Source organism: Lithobates pipiens, unplaced genomic scaffold (genome assembly GCF_037356315.1).
Source record: "Lithobates pipiens isolate NorthernLeopardFrog02 unplaced genomic scaffold, aLitPip1_a1.2 Scaffold_19, whole genome shotgun sequence".
In the NCBI taxonomy this organism is placed as follows: domain Eukaryota; kingdom Metazoa; phylum Chordata; class Amphibia; order Anura; family Ranidae; genus Lithobates; species Lithobates pipiens.
Window position 1 is genome coordinate 411,395,839 of NW_027507764.1, and position 18,132 is coordinate 411,413,970.

Consider the following 18,132-nt stretch of genomic DNA (forward strand, 5'->3'; position numbering starts at 1 on the left):
CCAAGCATGCGGGGTCACAGTGCATGCTTGGCCAATCATCGGGCAGCAATGCACTGCGCCAACGCAGTGCATTATGGTCCGCGCGCGCGTCACTCGAATTTTGACGCGAACGGCCAAAACGTTCGGAATTCGCCGAACGCACGAACAGCCAATGTTCGAGTCGAACGTACGTTCGACTCGAACACGAAGCTCATCCCTAGTAAACATAAATGTAAATAAATATAGATATGAAAATAAAATTAAAATCCTTTGGCGTTATTTATAAAGCAATTGATTTCCCAATCAACATTAAACCAGAAAGGTACATAAGATTTCATATCAAATATCCATCTGGTTTCTAGCCTAGAAATTGATCTGACCATGTTTGTTCCTCTCCAATGAGGTAAAATATTGTCAAAAGCCAAAAAGAGGGTACCTTTGAGTTTCCTGTGATGGTACTTAGCATAGCGTCTAGATAGATTATGTTTTCTAAAACCACGCTTAATATTCCCTACGTGCTCAGCCAAAGGTACATACAATGCCCTTTTAGTGCGTCCGATATACTGTTTAGAGCATGGACACTGGATCATGTAAACAACATTTTCCGTAGAACAGGTAATAAATGATTCTATGTTATATGTTCTACATGTCTGTATGGATTGAAAAGTCACATTTGCACCCTCTAAAGGAATAAATCTGACAAATACTGCATTTTCTACAAGGGTAAAAACCCTTCATAGATTGAAAAAAATAAATTGTTTTTGATAATATTTGGCAATATTGTGTTGCAATGATGGAGCTCCCCTATATAGTACTATAGGGTGATCTGGGATTACAGGGCCAAGTATTTTATCAGCCTTTAATATACCCCAATGCTTATTGAGGATTTTCTTTACAGAGACGTGCTGATTGGAATATCCTGTGATAGTAGACCATCCAAATGTGTTATCTTGGCCATGATTAGTCACTCTTATCCTATTTAGCATATGATCCCTGTCCATGTTTCCTACTTTTTCTGTAGTTTCATCAATATCACTCTCCAGATATCCCTGTCGATTGGGATATCAATTGCTTTATAAATAACGTCTAAGGATTTTTATGTTATTTTCATATCTATATTTATTTTTATTTATATTCATGTTAATTTTACTCCTTTCTATTTTGTAATGATTAATATTATTGCCCTAATGTGTATTTCACTTATATATGCAGCGTTTACCTTTCTGAGTTTGCTAATTGTTATAACAATAATTGTTTCTATTTAGCCTTTTTATTTTTCTGCCACTGGATGATGAGTTTCTTTGTTTACATATGCCGCTCTCTCATTTCCCTGTTTTCATTGTCTAAATGGGTGGCCAGCAGTTAAAATGCCATTGCAGCCTTGTATCTATCATATTAGTCCCACGGCTAGTAGTTAAGATGGCACCACTGGACTATAAAAATGATATGAGTGATGACCCAGTCACCTGGCCTATCCCCAGGCGACGTCCAGTAGTGATAAAACGTGTAGGGTGGGGTCAGCAATGGTGACTTCATCACGTTTTTTCCTCAGGAGGTTGATGGACAAGTGAATCAGGAAGTGAAGCGAAGCCTGTAGAGACGCCGCGGTTCTTACCACATGATACAGTGCTTTGTTGCCTACAAATGGCTTTTATCTTGTAAGTGCAACCCGCTTATTTTATTAAATTCAGTAAGGTGTAAGTTCCAGACACTATTAAGGGTCCTGGGGAGACCTATTTCCCTGAGCTTGGTGAGCTGATAAGCAGGCTACTTACTCATTTTGGTGCGGAGAGCTGTGTGCACATTATGTGAAGGATTTTCACGTTCCCCTCTCCTACAGCTTATCTATACTAAGCATGGATGAGTGTTATTTTTCACCTATGGATTGAAATTTAGAGCCTCTTTTCACTTGTAAATTCTGTAACTTTGCAATATCACTAGCGCTGCATCTATTTTGCATATATATACATTTGAGTTTGTATTAGACTTTGGGGTGCTAGCAGCTGTGTTCATATACCTAAAAGTTTCTATTGATTGTTTTGTTCTAGTGCAGCATTGGCCTTTGGGATTTTTTTTATATTTTAAATAATTGAAAACCCAATTCAGGCCGCGTACACACGCGCGGACTGTTCGCCCAACTTTGTCCGTCCAACAGTTTCGGCAAACAGTCCGCTCAAACTTAGCATGGACGGACATGGCCACACACGACGGACGAACAGTTTGCTGAAACCGTGCGCGATGACGTGAACGGCACGTACGACGGGACGAAAAATACGACGTCCTATACACTGCATTATAGCTTTCAGCGTGAAAATCCTTTCTGAGCATGCGCGCAACTTTGTTTGACGAACAAGCCTACACACGGGCGGACTGTTCGCTCAAACAAGGTTTCAGCGGACAGTTTTTCGGAATTTCCGAAAAACCTTGTCCGTCCAACTGTCCGCTGAAACTGTCCGCTGAAAGCCCACACACGAGCGGACTGTCCGCCCAAACACTGTTCAGCGGACAAAGTTGGGCGAACAGTCCGCCCGTGTGTACGCGGCCTAATACCTTTCACATGGGCTTTCCATTCAGGACCACCTGTCAGTTTTTTAGGTGGACCAGAATGGAAGCTCCATGCAGCTCTATGGGCAGGCTGATGTAAAGGGACTTGTGCCCATTTACACCCACTTACCTCCCAGTCTGACAAAATCTGGAAAAATAAAAACGGAAAAGGAATTTTTTTTTTTCCAGACCTAGACGTGGCAGATTAGAGGTAGCCTGATGTAACGGTCTGTTTACATCCAACCACACATAGAGCCATTATGTATTTATTGTGTAAATGTGGACACAAACTGGACAAGCACAGATGTAAAAAACACTGACATCTGTCCCATTCAGCTTTGCTTCAGCAGGGGATCTGGAAGTGGAGCAGCAGCTTCATTTCCACAGGGGATCTGGGAGTGGGGCAGCACCATGTGAAACAGCCCTTATGATGGTATAGTAAAATTAAACCTCATTTCATAAGTATTTTGGGAGATAACAGTGATGTACTGCATAGCAAATCCACCAAACCTTCTTTGTTTCCTCTGGTGTTGGTACATTGCATGATGAATGGTGCAGCTTACAAGAGCCTGCTACATCATTGGGTTGTAGCAAAGTGTTAGTTATTACTGGACTCTCCCCTAAGTGTGTTTTTTTTTTTAAAGAATATGAGAGTAAAAATAAGCAGGGAGCCAAATACTGACTGTGATAAAGAAACTTTGTGATATTTTTAAAACGGATTACTAGATGCTAAATAGCAGGATTTATTCCACCAACTGTTTATTGTAAACCTGAATTACAACCAATATACAGCAATTTATAAAAAAAATAAAAATAAAAATCATGCTGCTCCCAAAATTCACAAATAATAAAAATTTAACATAAAAAAAAATAAGTGAATATACTGTTAACAAAAATAAATAAATAAATAGACAGCTACCTTCCACTCAAACAATATTACATCAATAGACTCATAAGGAGTGCCCACTGGACATGCATGATTCCTTTTGTTACAAATTAAAATTCTGATGAAATTCTGATGAAATTGTCGTTATTCAGAGATTTGTTAGTACTTATACGAATCCCCAAATCACAATAGTAAAGACTTTCAACAAATCCAAATTATAAAGAAACAAATTCATTTGTATTCAGGCCTTTGATCCGGATATTATCATGCTATAGTTTGGGACTATTGTTAATGTTTGAAGCATCCGAAATAACATAAAGACATAACAAATGATCCAAATTGATTTGAATCTATATTGTTTTTATTTTGCATTAACATTTTTCAGTTATTTTAGAAAATGCAGTACATATGAAATGGATACCTATTGCAATAAATACAGTAAGGTATAAAAGTGAAATAAGATGATGATTCCCAATTGTATTTGGGTTGGTTAGATCCATCAGAATCTCTGAACATAACATAACAAATTAATCTGAAATTATTTTGTTCCAAATGTTATGCTATGTTATGATCTAGATATTCTTCTGGATCCACCTCCATCCATCTCAAACAGTACATGGGTAATCTCCCTAAATAAGGAATTAACACGTTAAAACGAATATAGCCAATGTTCCTTGACTTCCAATATACGAAACAAATCAGAATAAATGAAACAAAGATTTTATGCTAAAGACTCCTGTAAGTTTGTTTATGCAGAACTCCAGCCTACCTGCTAAAAATACCTAAATGGACTAGTGCAAAAGGCATCAATATATTTAATATAGTATTGAGTACTATATATATATATATATATATATATATATATATATATCTAAACAACAGGTGTATTTCAAAAACGGCCTATAATACACCACTCAGCGCAAAACAATGACTACACAACAGATTCAAAAAAAAAAAAAATATATATATATATATATATATATATATATATATATATATATGTATATCCTTATATAAATACCTGCATATGAAATGCCAATAGAACCAAACAACCTGGATAAAATCTGCCAGGTCTATTATGACCTAGCTATCCAAACAATAATAGCAGCCGTTTAAAAACTATAGTGATTATATAAACCAGTAATACAAACAATTCATCAATAAAAGTCTGAGAATCTCCGTATTAAAACAGCGCTCTATATAGAGTTCACAGAATTTTCACAAATAATTGTGTATGAGCTCTAATAAAAAGGAGGAGAGTCCTTAGTGTGCAGATAGGGTGATTGTAGTGTTTTAATCAACGTTGCGAGGTGATCAAAGTGCTGCTGTCATTTCTTCCACCGAAAAATGGGAGTGCTTCACCACGTGCGATGCATCCCCCACAGGGGGTAAAACTCACCAGACACCATTGATAAAACCAGCCTTAGGGAGTAGACACTCTTTTAGGTGTACCACAAAATCCTACGTCTTCCCTCAGGGGTCCCGTTTCCAGCAATACTCCAAGTTTGTCATAAAACAAAACAAAGTATGCACATAGCGTAATACCGTTTTATTTTTTTTTTAAAAAAGAAGTAGCTCAAAACAAATAAAATCTCCATTTAAATATCTGCGTACATTATTAAAAACATCACAAGCATTCAAAATGTGTGTGTTTCACCGGTTTCCAGATTTCAGAGCCGTCCACCTGTGTTCAGCTGTGTGCCGCACAGATCATTTTGATAAGATCATTTTGGAATTGGCAACACGTCACAAAAAAGTTGGGATAGGCCCATGTTTATCACAGTGTAGCGTCCCCTCTTCTAGCAAAACTCTGTAAACACCTGAGGAGACCAGTTGCTGGAATTTGGAGAGGATTATTTTTCCATTTAAGATGAGCCAAATATTTTCAATTGGTGAAAGGTCTGGACTGCAGGTAGGCCATTTAAACACCCAGAACGTTCTACTAGAAAGCCATGCTGGTGTCATAGATGAAGTATGCGGTTTAGCATTGTCCTGTTGAAATATACAAGGCCTTCCATGAAAAGGATGTCATCTGAATGGGAGCATTTGCTGCTCTAAAACCTGGATGTATCTTTCAGCAGATTTGCAAGCTGTCCATTTTATACACAATAATGCACCTCCATACCATCAAAGATGCAGGTTTTTGAACTGAGCACCGATAAGCTGGAAGGTCCCTCTCTTTTTTAGTTTTGGAGGACGTGGTACCCGTGGTTGCCAAAAAAGAATGTCAAATTTTGATTTGTCTGACCACAGAACATTGTTCCACTATGCAACAGACCATTGACCCAGAGAAGACAACGGCATTTCTGAATCTTGATCAGATATGGCTTCTTCTTTACATGCTAAAGCCTTACCTTTCATTGTTGGATGGCACTGTTAACTGTGTCCATAGACAGTGATTTTTGGAAGTATTCATGAGGCAATGCAGTGATGTCCACAATCATACTCGTTTTTAATGCAGTGCTGTCTAATGCCCTGAAGATCATCCAATATTGCATTTTGGCCTCATCCCATGCGCAGAAATTTATTCAGATTCTCAGAGTCTTTTGATGATATTATATACTGCAGATGATGATTTTTTATATAATAGGAACATAATTGTAGCTTTTCACAGATTGATGATCTTCTTCCCATCTTTACTTCTGAGATGCTCTGAATCTCTATGATGCTCTTGTTACTGACCCATTGCCAATTAACCTGACTAGTTGCAAAATGTTCTTCCAGCTCTTCCTTGTTAGTATGTCTTTGCCAGCTTTTTATGGCACTATCCCAACTTTTTGAAATGTGTTGCTGCCATTGATTTCAAAATGACCTGATTGTTTTCTTAAAATTGACATTTTCTCAGTTTAAACATTTGATTTGTTTTCTGTTTTCTATTGTGAATACACTATGGGTTTATGAGATTTGCAAATCATTGCATTCTGGTTTTATGTATATTTTACAAAGCGTCCAAATTTTTGGGGAATTGAGGTTGTAATTCTCTGTCTAAAGTTCCACTTTAAAAATAAAGCTTGATCTCCAGTTTATCCTTTTAAATATTTTAAATAAAGTACTGATTTTTACATTTGCTTATGATGTAAACTAGCGATCATGTATGACACTGTTTTATCTCTGACCCAAAAGCTGGTTTTGTTGGACTGGTATAATTTAGACTTAATTTTAAATTAATACATTTGTATGGGTTTAGTTATATCAGAATGTTATTTTTTCTTATATTGGATCTATTCCATGAGTAGAGCTGCATGATTAATCATTTAAAAATCATGATCTCGATTCAAATCCTCTCACGATCTTAATCCGGCATTTCCACAGTTCATGTAACAAGTGCATAGCCATTCCTTGCTCACAGCTGTAAAAAAAAAAAAAAAAAAAAAAGCAACCAGCAGTGTTTATCAACAACATGCTCTGAAAGAGAGATAAAATGAAACATTGTACCATTGTGTTCTTTTAAAGATCAAAGGGATGAACTTCTGTCTGCTAATGAGGTCAGTTTAACCACTGGAATACTAAGCCTTTTTCTAACACTTTTGGCTTACAAGTTAAAATCAGTATTTTTTGCTAGAAAATTACATGGAGCCCCCAAACATTATATACATTTTTTTAGCAGAGACCCTAGAGAATAAATTGGTGGTCATTGCAATATTTTATATCACCCTGTATTTGCACAGCAGTCCTTCATTTTATTTTTATTTTTTTAAATGCACTTCAATGAATTAAAAAATAACTAAACAGTAAAGTTAACCCAATTTTTTGTATAATGTGAAAGATGATGTTACGCCGAGAATTGTGATCTAAGCATTCTAAGCAAAAATTGTGATTCTCATTTTATTCAGAATCGTGCAGCTCCATGGGGCATGTTAAACATTATGTTTTGTTAGGGTGCATGTACTGTACATTCCCAGTGTACTTGGTTGCAGTGGCATAATCCTAATTGTGCCTTAAGACAACAGAAATACGTAACACATTCTGTTTTCATTAGTCTATGTCACATTGCAGCTTGCAAAATCCATTCATTTAGTAGCAGAAACTATAATAATCACCCAGACCTACAAATAAAAGCAGTCTGATTCAGATTCAAATGTGTCACTAATTAAAACAGTAGCATAATTTAGACAGCAAATATGAAGTAGTCTTTTTAATTATGAGTGCCATGCATATTTATGGACCAACATGCTCATTCATGTAATGTTCCTAATGGGATTAAGTAAAACATATTTGTCATTTAATAATATGTTACTTTTTGAAGATGGCCACCAAGCAACGCATAATAAATAGTAATCTATGCAAGTCACCAAGTAGATCCCAAATGAAAAAAAACATAACATTCATATCTCTATTTATACTGCATGGTGCAGGTTGGTAACTTTAAAGGGCAGGGATTACTGGCTATACATTTATACTTACTGTGCTGTAATGTCCTTGTTATATAACAGTATCTCACAAAAGTGGGTACACCCCTCATGTTTTTTGTAAATACTTTATTATATCTTGTCATGTGACAACACTGAAGAAATTATACTTTGCTACAATGTAAAGTAGTGAGTGTACAGCTTGTATAACAGTGTAAATTTGCTGTCCCCTCAAAATAACTCAACACACAGCCATTAATGTCTAAACCTCTGGCAACAAAACTGAGTAGACCCCTTAGTGAAAATGTCCAAATTGGGCCCAATTAGCCATTTTCCCTCCCCGGTGTTGTGTGACACATTCATGTTACAAGGTCTCAGGTGTGAATAGGGAGCAGATGTGTTAAATTTGATGTTATCACTCTCATTCTTTCATACTGGTCACTGGAAGTTCAACATGGCACCTCATAGTAAAGAACTCTATGAGGATCTGAAAAAAATTATTGTTGCTCTACATAAAGATAACCTAGGCCAGGCATGTCCAAAGTCCGGCCCGCGGGCCCAATTGTGGCCCTTGTTCCAGTTTAATACGGCCCCATGGTAATTTGGATATATACATCTTTTGTGGCCCCCAGGGCTATAAGGCTATAAGAAGATTGCCAAGACCCTGAAACTAAGCTGCAGCACAGTGGCCAAAACCATACATCAGTTTAACAGGACAGGTTCCACTCAGAACAGGCCTCGCCATGGTCGTCCAAAGAAGTTAAGTGCACATGCTTAGCGTCATATCCAGAGGTTGTCTATGGGAAATAGATGTATGAGTCAGCCTGTTAGTACACCACTTGCCGCACACTGCATCAAATTGGTCTGCATGGATGTCGTCTCAGAAGGAAGCCTAAAGATGATGCGCAAGAAAGCCCAAAAACAGTTGGCTGAAGACAAGCAGGCTACGGACATGGATTACTGGAACCATGTCCTGTGGTCTGATGAGACCAAGATAAACTTTTTTGGTTCAGATGGTGTCAAGCATGTGTTTTGCGGCAACCAGGTGAGGAGTACAAAGACAAGTGTGTCTTTCCTAAAATCAAGCATGGTGGTCTGAGTGTCATGGTCTGGGGATTCATGAATGCTGCTGGCACTGTGGAGCTACAGTATATCAAGGGAACCATGAATGCCAACATGTACTGCGACATACTGAAGCAGAGCATGATCCCCAACCTTCAGAGACTGGGCCACATGGCAATATTCCAACACGATAATAACCCCAAACACACCTCCAAGATGACCACTGCCTTGCTAAGGAAGCTGAGGGTAAAGGTGATGGACTGGCCAAGCATGTCTCCAGACCTAATGAGCATTTGTGGGGCATCCTCAAATGGAAGTTTGCTGGGAGGAGCACAAGGTCTCTAACATCCACCAGCTCTGTGATGTCATCATGGAGGAGTGAAAGAGGACTCCAGTGGCAACCTTTGAAGCTCCGGTGAATTCCATGCCCAAGAGGGTTAGGGCAGTGCTACAAAATAGAGGTGGCCACACAAAATATTGACACTTTGGGCCCAATTTGGACATTTTCACTTAGGGGTCTACTGACTTTTGTTGCCAGCGGTTTAGACATTAATGGCTGTGTGTTGAGTTATTTTGAGGAGACAGCAAATTTACACTGTTATACAAGCTGTACACTCACTACTTTACATTGTAACAAAGTGTAATTTCTTCAGTGTTGTCACATGAAAAGATATAATAAAACATTTACAAAAATGTGAGGGGTGTTCTAACTTTTGTGAGATACTGTATATTGTACTGGAGACCAGGGTTGGGTCCTGAATGGCAGGTATATTTCCCCAATATTTGGGTTGTGGTCCCTTCCAGGGGTACAGTTTGCAAGTAATGTTGATTACTCAGGGGTTCTTACCCATGCAGGGTGAGGGGTTCTGAAGTAGTCTGGCTAGAGGGGAGTGGACTGACTTTCAGTACTCTGCAGATTGCCAAGTCCTTGTTAGGGACCTGCAATTTTGGGGTTCAAAGAGTTTTGGGTGGGTAGGACCTCCAAACCCTGATTACAGGGACTTTGGTTAACCCAGATGCCTCAGAGTACAGGAAAGAAAGAGATAACAGTCGGCACCTGGCTGTGAGAGGGCTGGACACCTGTGCAACTGAGTTTTAGGATTGAACCACAATTGCTGAGCTGTGAAAACCTCCTCTTTAGCACCCCTGAAGTCAACAGGAAACCTTAAAACCATGGGACTGATATAGTGGTGGTGCGCCATTTCCTTGTTTTGCAATTTGAACCAGAGCATGGACTAGTGTGTGTTTTCTGTTTGCTGAAGACAAGCTGTTTTTCCTGTTTGCCTGTTTAGATTGTAAAAAAATAATGTTTTTCTTTTACTAACATGCTTGGCTGATGTTCTCAGGTCTTTAGACGTGATAATATATAAAGGCCTGTGGGCAACTCAGACTAGAGGTAGGAATAAAGGCTTTATCCCAATCAAAGCTCTACAAAGGCTCTGTGCTCCAGAACCCAGACCAGAACGTAAAGATTTGTGAGAAAAAAAAAATATTCCACATCAGCCATAAACTCTGGAGGCGCCCATTATCTATGTGTATGGGAGAAACCTAGGTGACACGTAAGCACCATTCACAATCCTATTAACCAATGCTTTACATACCCACCACCTCCTCAGACCTGTGGAAAAGAGTATATTTTTCCAACAAATGGTGCACATTTGATGGTCCATCAGCATTCCCTTGTTGGGTCCCTAGCCTGTGTTCTTTAAAAAAAAAAATATGTCTTGCAAAATCACATACCTGTATGTAATTTTGCTCAAGTGGTTGTACCGGAGTATCACCCTGGTACCGTTTTTTTTAGAACCAACGGTCGGCTTTCTTGTAATAACAACTGATGCGGCTATGCAGCCACTCAGCTGTTACTAGCAGCAGGAGAGGACACCCCCCGTTGCCTTCCGGCGATTCGCCCAGGTTTCACGTCCCACCAGGAGACCTGAGCCAACAGCCAGCACGTTTGCCGGCTGCCTGGAGTCCTGATCAAAGCCGGAATCTGCTTTGATTGGGTTTCCGATGTAGTAACCCGTAAGCAACGTCACTTCCCGTTTACTCGGCAGTCAACTGCGCCAATTTTTTAAAATCCACAGTATTTGTAAATGCCAATATTGGCGTTTTGAATACTTTCAAGTGCAGAGGAGGGGTTTGGGATATTTTAGACCCCAGATCCCTCCATAAAGAGTACCTGTCACTGCCTATTACTGTCACAAGGGATTTTTACATTCCTTGTGGCAGCAAAAAGGAATCAGATTTTTTTTTTAAAAGGATAGTGTAAAAATAAAACAAAATTAAGAAAAAGTTTTTTTTTTTAAACGCCCCATCCCTCACGTGTCAAAGCAAACCCATATGTAAGTCGCACCCATAAATGTAAACAGTATTCAAACCACACGTGTGGTATCGCCAGAATCATTAGAGTGAGAGAAAGAATTTTAGCACAAGACCTCCTCTGTAACTCTAAACAGGTTACCATTAAAAAAATGTAAATCTCGACTTTGGAGATTTTTAAGTACCTTAGTTTGTCGCCATTCCATGAGTGTGCGTAATTTTAAAGCATGACATGTTAGATATCTATTTACTCAGCTTAACATCATCTTTCAAATTATACAAAAAAAATGGGCTAACTTTACTGTTTTTTTAAAATTCATTGAAGTGTATTTTTTCTAAAAAAATAGCGTTAGAAAGACCGCTGCACAAATACAATGTGACATAAAATATTGCAATGACTGCCATTTTATTCTCTAGGGTCCCTAAAAATAAATATGTGTATATATATATATATATATATATATATATATATACATATACACACACATATATACAAATCTCAGAAATAGGCCTGGCCTTGAATTGGTTAAAGAAGGGGACACACCCCAAAAGCTTGTCCTGAAAATTTGGATGTTAGTACAATAAATAAAAAAAGTATCACAGGCAGTACTCATTTTTTTTAAGTGCACTAATACATCTGCAATTAACTCAAACCTGATTGAGGGATGTGACTGGATGCTCTTCTCCATTAATTTATTGGGACATAACTGCTCCCAGGCCAACATCAGAGGCATCTGTTTGTACAAGAAGCTCCCAGCTGAGGTCAGGAATGGTTAACACTGGTCCCCTATGTAAAATTGTCTTCAACTCTTGAAAAGTGCTCTCTGCCTCTTCGTTCCATTTCACATGGTGGACTTGTTGTCTTTGCTAAGATTAGTAATTTTTTTTATTAATTTTTTTACACAGGTTGGGCATAATTTTAATTGCCTTAATCTTGTCCATTAGCTTTTTTAAGACTCTCTACCCAATGCTGTAGCCTTCAGTGGGCTTCTTTCAGGCCTAATTTTAATTGTTTTGGATTTGCTGCTAGCCTAGCCTTGTGAATCAAATTTAGAACTTGACAGACCTTCTTTAATTGGAAATCCCAGTCAAGACCAAAAATAACATCACCTATGGTGATGATAACATACAAAATCATGCATTGTGGGGTTTAAGAATGTAGTCTATCAATCTTTGGAATTAGGCTGGGGTCTCATGGAAGCCAAAATGGAGAACCACATACTGGTACAGCCCACCTGGTCTTTTCCTTTACCCTGGCTGTTAAGGGAACCTGCCAATACCTTTAAGTAAGATTGGAGGCGAATGTACCTGTGAAGACCCAGCATTTCTATCAATTCATCCACCTGGGGCATGGGACAAGCAGCAAATTTAGTCATTTTAATGCATTTCCTCAAGTTGTTGCAGAACATCAGGCTTCCTTTAGGCTTACTGATAAACCTTTTAGAGCTAAGCAACTCATTTTTAGATTCCTCTATAACCTCCAAGGCTATTATTTTATGAACCTCTTCTGAAATGGCTTTCCTCTGAGTTTCAGGTACCCGATATAATCTTAAAATGACTTTCACAAGAACCTCAGTCACGTTGTTAAGGTAAATTATGTTAGCTAAAATTAAGAAAACACCTCTTTTGTACCAAGAACACTCTCATCTCCTGAATCTGAGTAGCAGACCGGGGTTCTGACCTAACCTCTGGTACACTTTTCATTGATGATACTTAGGGTCACTTTCTACTCAAAAGCCTCCTGATGCTTCCAGAGTTTTATTAGATTTACATGGTGTATTTGGAGGGGTCATCTCTTTCTGGGCTGTTATACCTGTTAATTCACATTATTGACTTTTTCAATGAACTCACAGGAGCCCCAGCACTTTTTTGCTGGGTGATACTTTAGGGTGACTTTCTGCTGAAAGAGCCTCTTGATCCTTCTTGAGTTTTATTAGATTTACATAGTATATTTGGAGGGGATTTTTCTTTTGGGGCTCATATACCTGGTAGATCTCGTTACTGACTTTCTCTGTGAACTCATAGGAGCCCCACTATTTTGCAAAATGTTTACTTTCTAAAGTGGGCACCAATCTAAGACTGTCGCCAGGATTAAAGTTCTAATTTTACTAGAGCAGATGGCTTTTGTCTCTTGGGCTTGCTGCATATGTTCTCAAACTATGGGCATTGCTGCTGCTATCCTACCCTGCACCTGAACAATGTGATTACACTTTTGTGTGGTGTGGCCTCTTGCTAACATATTTTCTGGGTTATATCCAGGAGTACCTGGGGACATCAAATGTTTAAATGGGAAAAATCCTGTGGACGACTGTGGCATTTCCTTTACTGAAAATAATAAGTATGGTAACAGGAAGATCCATTATCTTCTCTCCTTATTAAACACTTTTGCATACATGTCATGATTCTATTTAACTTTTTTACCTGGCTTTTAATTTGGGGCTGGTAAACTGAGGTGCATAGGTGAATAATTTTCATCAATCATGAGGCTACTTGGTTACCTTTGACGTAAAAGAGGTTCCTTGGTCTGTAAAATTTTATGTAGAAACACCAGTACAGAAAAACATGTAAAACTGTTTTTTTCACTATAATCTTTAGAAGATGTGGTTCCCAAGAGGGATTGCATCTGGATACCAGGTGGCAAGGTTAGTCAAGGACTAACATTATGAACTTGTGTCCTTTACTCTCAAAAAATGACCTAAATTACAGGCAAGAGTACTAGTACCTTTTTAATACTCAACTGCTTTGAAAATACTGGGCAAGAACCCCTCAACTCTCTCTTTTGTTTTTTCTTAGCCAAAGTGACCAACAACAACCAGCACATGGGAACGAGCCATATCCAATACATCCTTGTGTGAGACTGTGAACACTAGTATATCTGTTTTTCCTGGCACTGAATAAGTTCTTCTGACTCTCCAACCAGGACCCCCTAATGGAAAGCTGTCAGTTACCTCTGACATAATCCTATCAATATATCCCTCAAATTCAAGCAAAATAGTAACACAGTTTACATTTTCAGGATTGGTTACCCACTCCCAGTTGCACAGAAACAGAAATCAATCACAGTTGTATGCGTAGCAAGTTCTTAATCAAACCCATAATATAGTCTGCCACCTGGCACAGACCATGTCATCCAGAATCCAATAATGCCTTACTGGATGTCCTTCTATTGTACTAGGATATATATCTACCTTTCAGTTTCAGTTCCTCCATACACTTCAAGAACAGGCTTGGCAAATAGTGACATACACCTCCCTAGCTCACAGATGGCATTTATAATTCCACAACAGCTGGCTAGAGAAAGCTGATGCAGAATAAATAACTTTATAATCCAGCTGTAAATGAGTGAAACCTTTACTATGACACTGTAGGAAGACCATTTCTGCATGATATCTTGACATTAGAGTCTGTGAGGGTTATAAAGAAGGTCAATCAGGATTCACCCACAATACAACCAGAGGATAAAGCATGGTGGTAAAATCATATAACCATTGTGTTCTTTATTGACTGTTGTAGCAGAACATTTTGATCATACTGACCCCCCCCCCCCCTTTTACTTTACAAAACTGCAAGTAATCATTCAAACTAGACTTGCATAATGTAAAATTGTGATTTTTCCATGCTGGCTGAAGCAGCAAGTTTGCTCCAATGCCCCTCCCAAGGAGCACATACTTCCTTTTGTTTGCCACAACATTAGATCATCAGGATTCCCTCTGGTTGGAGCTTATTCAGAGATGGAGACTTTTCCTCACGTGACATGAAATGATTTATACAATCCTGGAGGTTAAACTAAAAAAAGTTTTCTGGTTTTGGACATCCACTTAACTTATGGGTGTCATGAGACATTGGCCAGTATATTAGAGATTGGTCTTCAAATTAAGCATTAATGGACGGATTAGTGCATTCATTGGTTGATGAGATGTTACTTATGGAAATTATGTGAGAATCATGTCTTTATATCATTTTTGTGAGTATAATATATATTTTTTAATGAATTAAAAAACTTTTAAGGAAAAACTTTTACACTATGCTAGTATTCTCCTTGTTTCATTTAATTTCATAAGGCATTACCAAAAAGATTCCTGATAAAACCTTTTTTCAACTCCATGTTCAGTTTCATTGCTATTCTGTGTATCTTCACTTTTATGGATAAATTATGAAAGGGTTTGCAGTGTCAGTTCTGAATGCACAGACTGTTAACATAGCACAGCACACATTCCATTGTTCACGATCCATTGCAAAAAATGCAATAAATAGAAGTCAAGTCCAAATCTGTAGTAAAGACTGAACATGGAAAGATTAAACACTGAAACCAATACCAATGAAGGCATTTTTTAAAGTCCTGGTCAGTCAGCACATGGTGTTGCCCTCAGGGAACAGCTCCTTCCCACATAATACATGGCAAAGACTAGCCAACATTATTTGTCCCTGAGGGCTGACCATTGCCTTGTGGGATTAAAGGTAGAGAGTGTGTACATGTGCTTCATCTAATAGAAAGTCAGTATTAGTTTAGGATTTTTTTTCTCATTATTAAGCATGTAATACATAGGTTATTAAGCATGTAAAACATGTACTGAGGTATTATGATGCTTGCTTATGCCCACAAAGCTTGGGTTTGGCCACTTTGTGTTTCTACAAGTTTGTTTAAAAAAAAATAAAAAAATGTATAACAGTTACTTATATTAAGCAATTACAATATTATAATATATTACTGCTGGTAATAATATTATAGTTGATAGTACAGCAGTACTTTTCTACTTCTGATAGTTATTAATTAACCAATTGATGATGAAGGGTTTTATTTGCTTAAAGTCACCCTGTTACCTTGTGATCAAAGCCTGGGTTGCTTCCCGATTGCTGGTCATATTCTACACTTCCAGCTGTGTGAATATCTGCTCCTTCAGTCTCATGATGTATTTTGACATCCCAGCTACAGGACGTATGAGCTGGTAGGAGAAATCACAGCACGGGTCGGAGGAAGCAGTTATTTCACACGTAAAAGCGTAGAATATCTACAGTGTCCAGCAAGCAGCAAATCATCAGCGTTCAAAGACACGGGTCACTGGAAAGGTAAGCCTAAATGCTCTTCTTTTACAGTTCAGTTCTTTTGCAAGTGACCCTGGGGTTATTGTGTAGAATCTTCAGAAGTAGGAGCTTGTCAGAAACAGGCCAAGCTAATTAAGAATGCTACACTTTGCTTTCTGAAAAGCACATAACTTAAATTAGGATGTTAAATAGTTATTTAATTAGCACATTTATATGTTTAATGTCTTCTGCAACAGTGTGAAAATATTAAAAATAATATTTTGCAGCTTACCTGTCCTTAGATATAAGGGATGCATCTGTTTTAATTTCTCGCGTTGAGAATATTTTCAGCAATTACAGAAAATACCTGTTGATCTTGCTATTAATGTAGGCTGCTAGTATGAGATAAAGTAGAAGCAAAAACAGCCCTATTTTGGTTCTCTTAACTACTAATTTCATTACCCCCAAATGTAATTGAGTTGAAATCTAGTCTTGGTGACAATCCTAACTCCACCATAGATACAATGGAGAAGTGCGCATAGCCACTCTTGAACAGAAATTGCATTATTCACAGAGTTAAGCCCCATACACACTATCAGATTTTCTTCTGATTTTTGTCTTCAGATTTACCAAAACCATGTAGTGCAAGGGCCTGCCTGATTGCATACAAATTGAAACTCCTAAGGTTTGACTTCATATTATATGGTTTTGGTAAATCTGAAGGAAAAAAATCTGCAGAAAATCTGATGGTGTGTATGGGGCTTAACTCACTAAAAATAAAGGGAAAACCACTGAGAAAACGAGTGCAGTCACTACAGCCAATGACCAGTAAGTTACAATGTATTTTACTTTTATTTTTGAGTGTTAATACACATTAACCGCTTCAGCCCCGGAAGATTTTATCCCCTTCCTGACCAGAGCACTTTTTGCGATTCGGCAATGCGTCTCTTTAACAATTGCGCGGTCGTGCGATGTTGCACCCAAACAAAATTGATGTCCTTTTTTTTTTTTACACAAATAGAGCTTTCTTTTGGTGGTATTTGATCACCTCTGCGGATTTTTTTTTTGCGCTATAAGAAAAGCGCGACAATGTTACTTTTTGCTATAATAAACATCCCCTAAAAATATATTTAAAAAATGATTTTTTTCCTCAGTTTAGGCCGATATGTATTCTTCTATATATTTTTGGTAAAAAAAAAAAAAAAAAATCGCAATAAGCGTATATTGATTGGTTTTCACAAAAGTTATAGCGTCTACAAAATAGGGGATAGTTTTATGGCATTTCTATTATTAATTCGTTTTTTTACTAGTAATGGTGGCGATCTGGGATTTTTATTGGGACTGCGACATTACGGCGGACTCGTCAGACAATTTTGACACATTTTTGGGACCATTGGCATTTATACAGCGATCAGTGCTATAAAAATTCATTGATTACTGTACAAATGTCACTGACAGGGAAGGGCTTAACTTATGTCATACAATAAAATGCAAATGAATTACTTAAAAATCATATAATGATTTTCTGGATGTTCGTTTTAGATTCTGTCTCTCACAGTTGTAGAGTACCTATGATGAAAATTATAGACCTTTACATGCTTTGTAAGTAGGAAAACCTGCAAAATTGGCAGTGTATCAAATACTTGGTCTCCCCACTGTATACAGTACGCAAACAGTATATATATATATATATATATATATATATATATATATATACACACCGTATACTGTATACATAAATTAAATATATATTTTTTTAAGTAGAACTAAATTCAAAGTAGAATTATGTTATAGCGAGCATCAATAATTGCTATTTGTGCCTAAGCAATACCATGAAAAATTTACATTTTGTCTTTAATTTGACCTAGAAAGTGTGATTTGACATTACTGTTACATAGTTAGTCTGGTTGATAAAGGCACAAATCCATCTAGTTCAACCAATAGGAGGGGAAAAAAAAATCATACAATCTT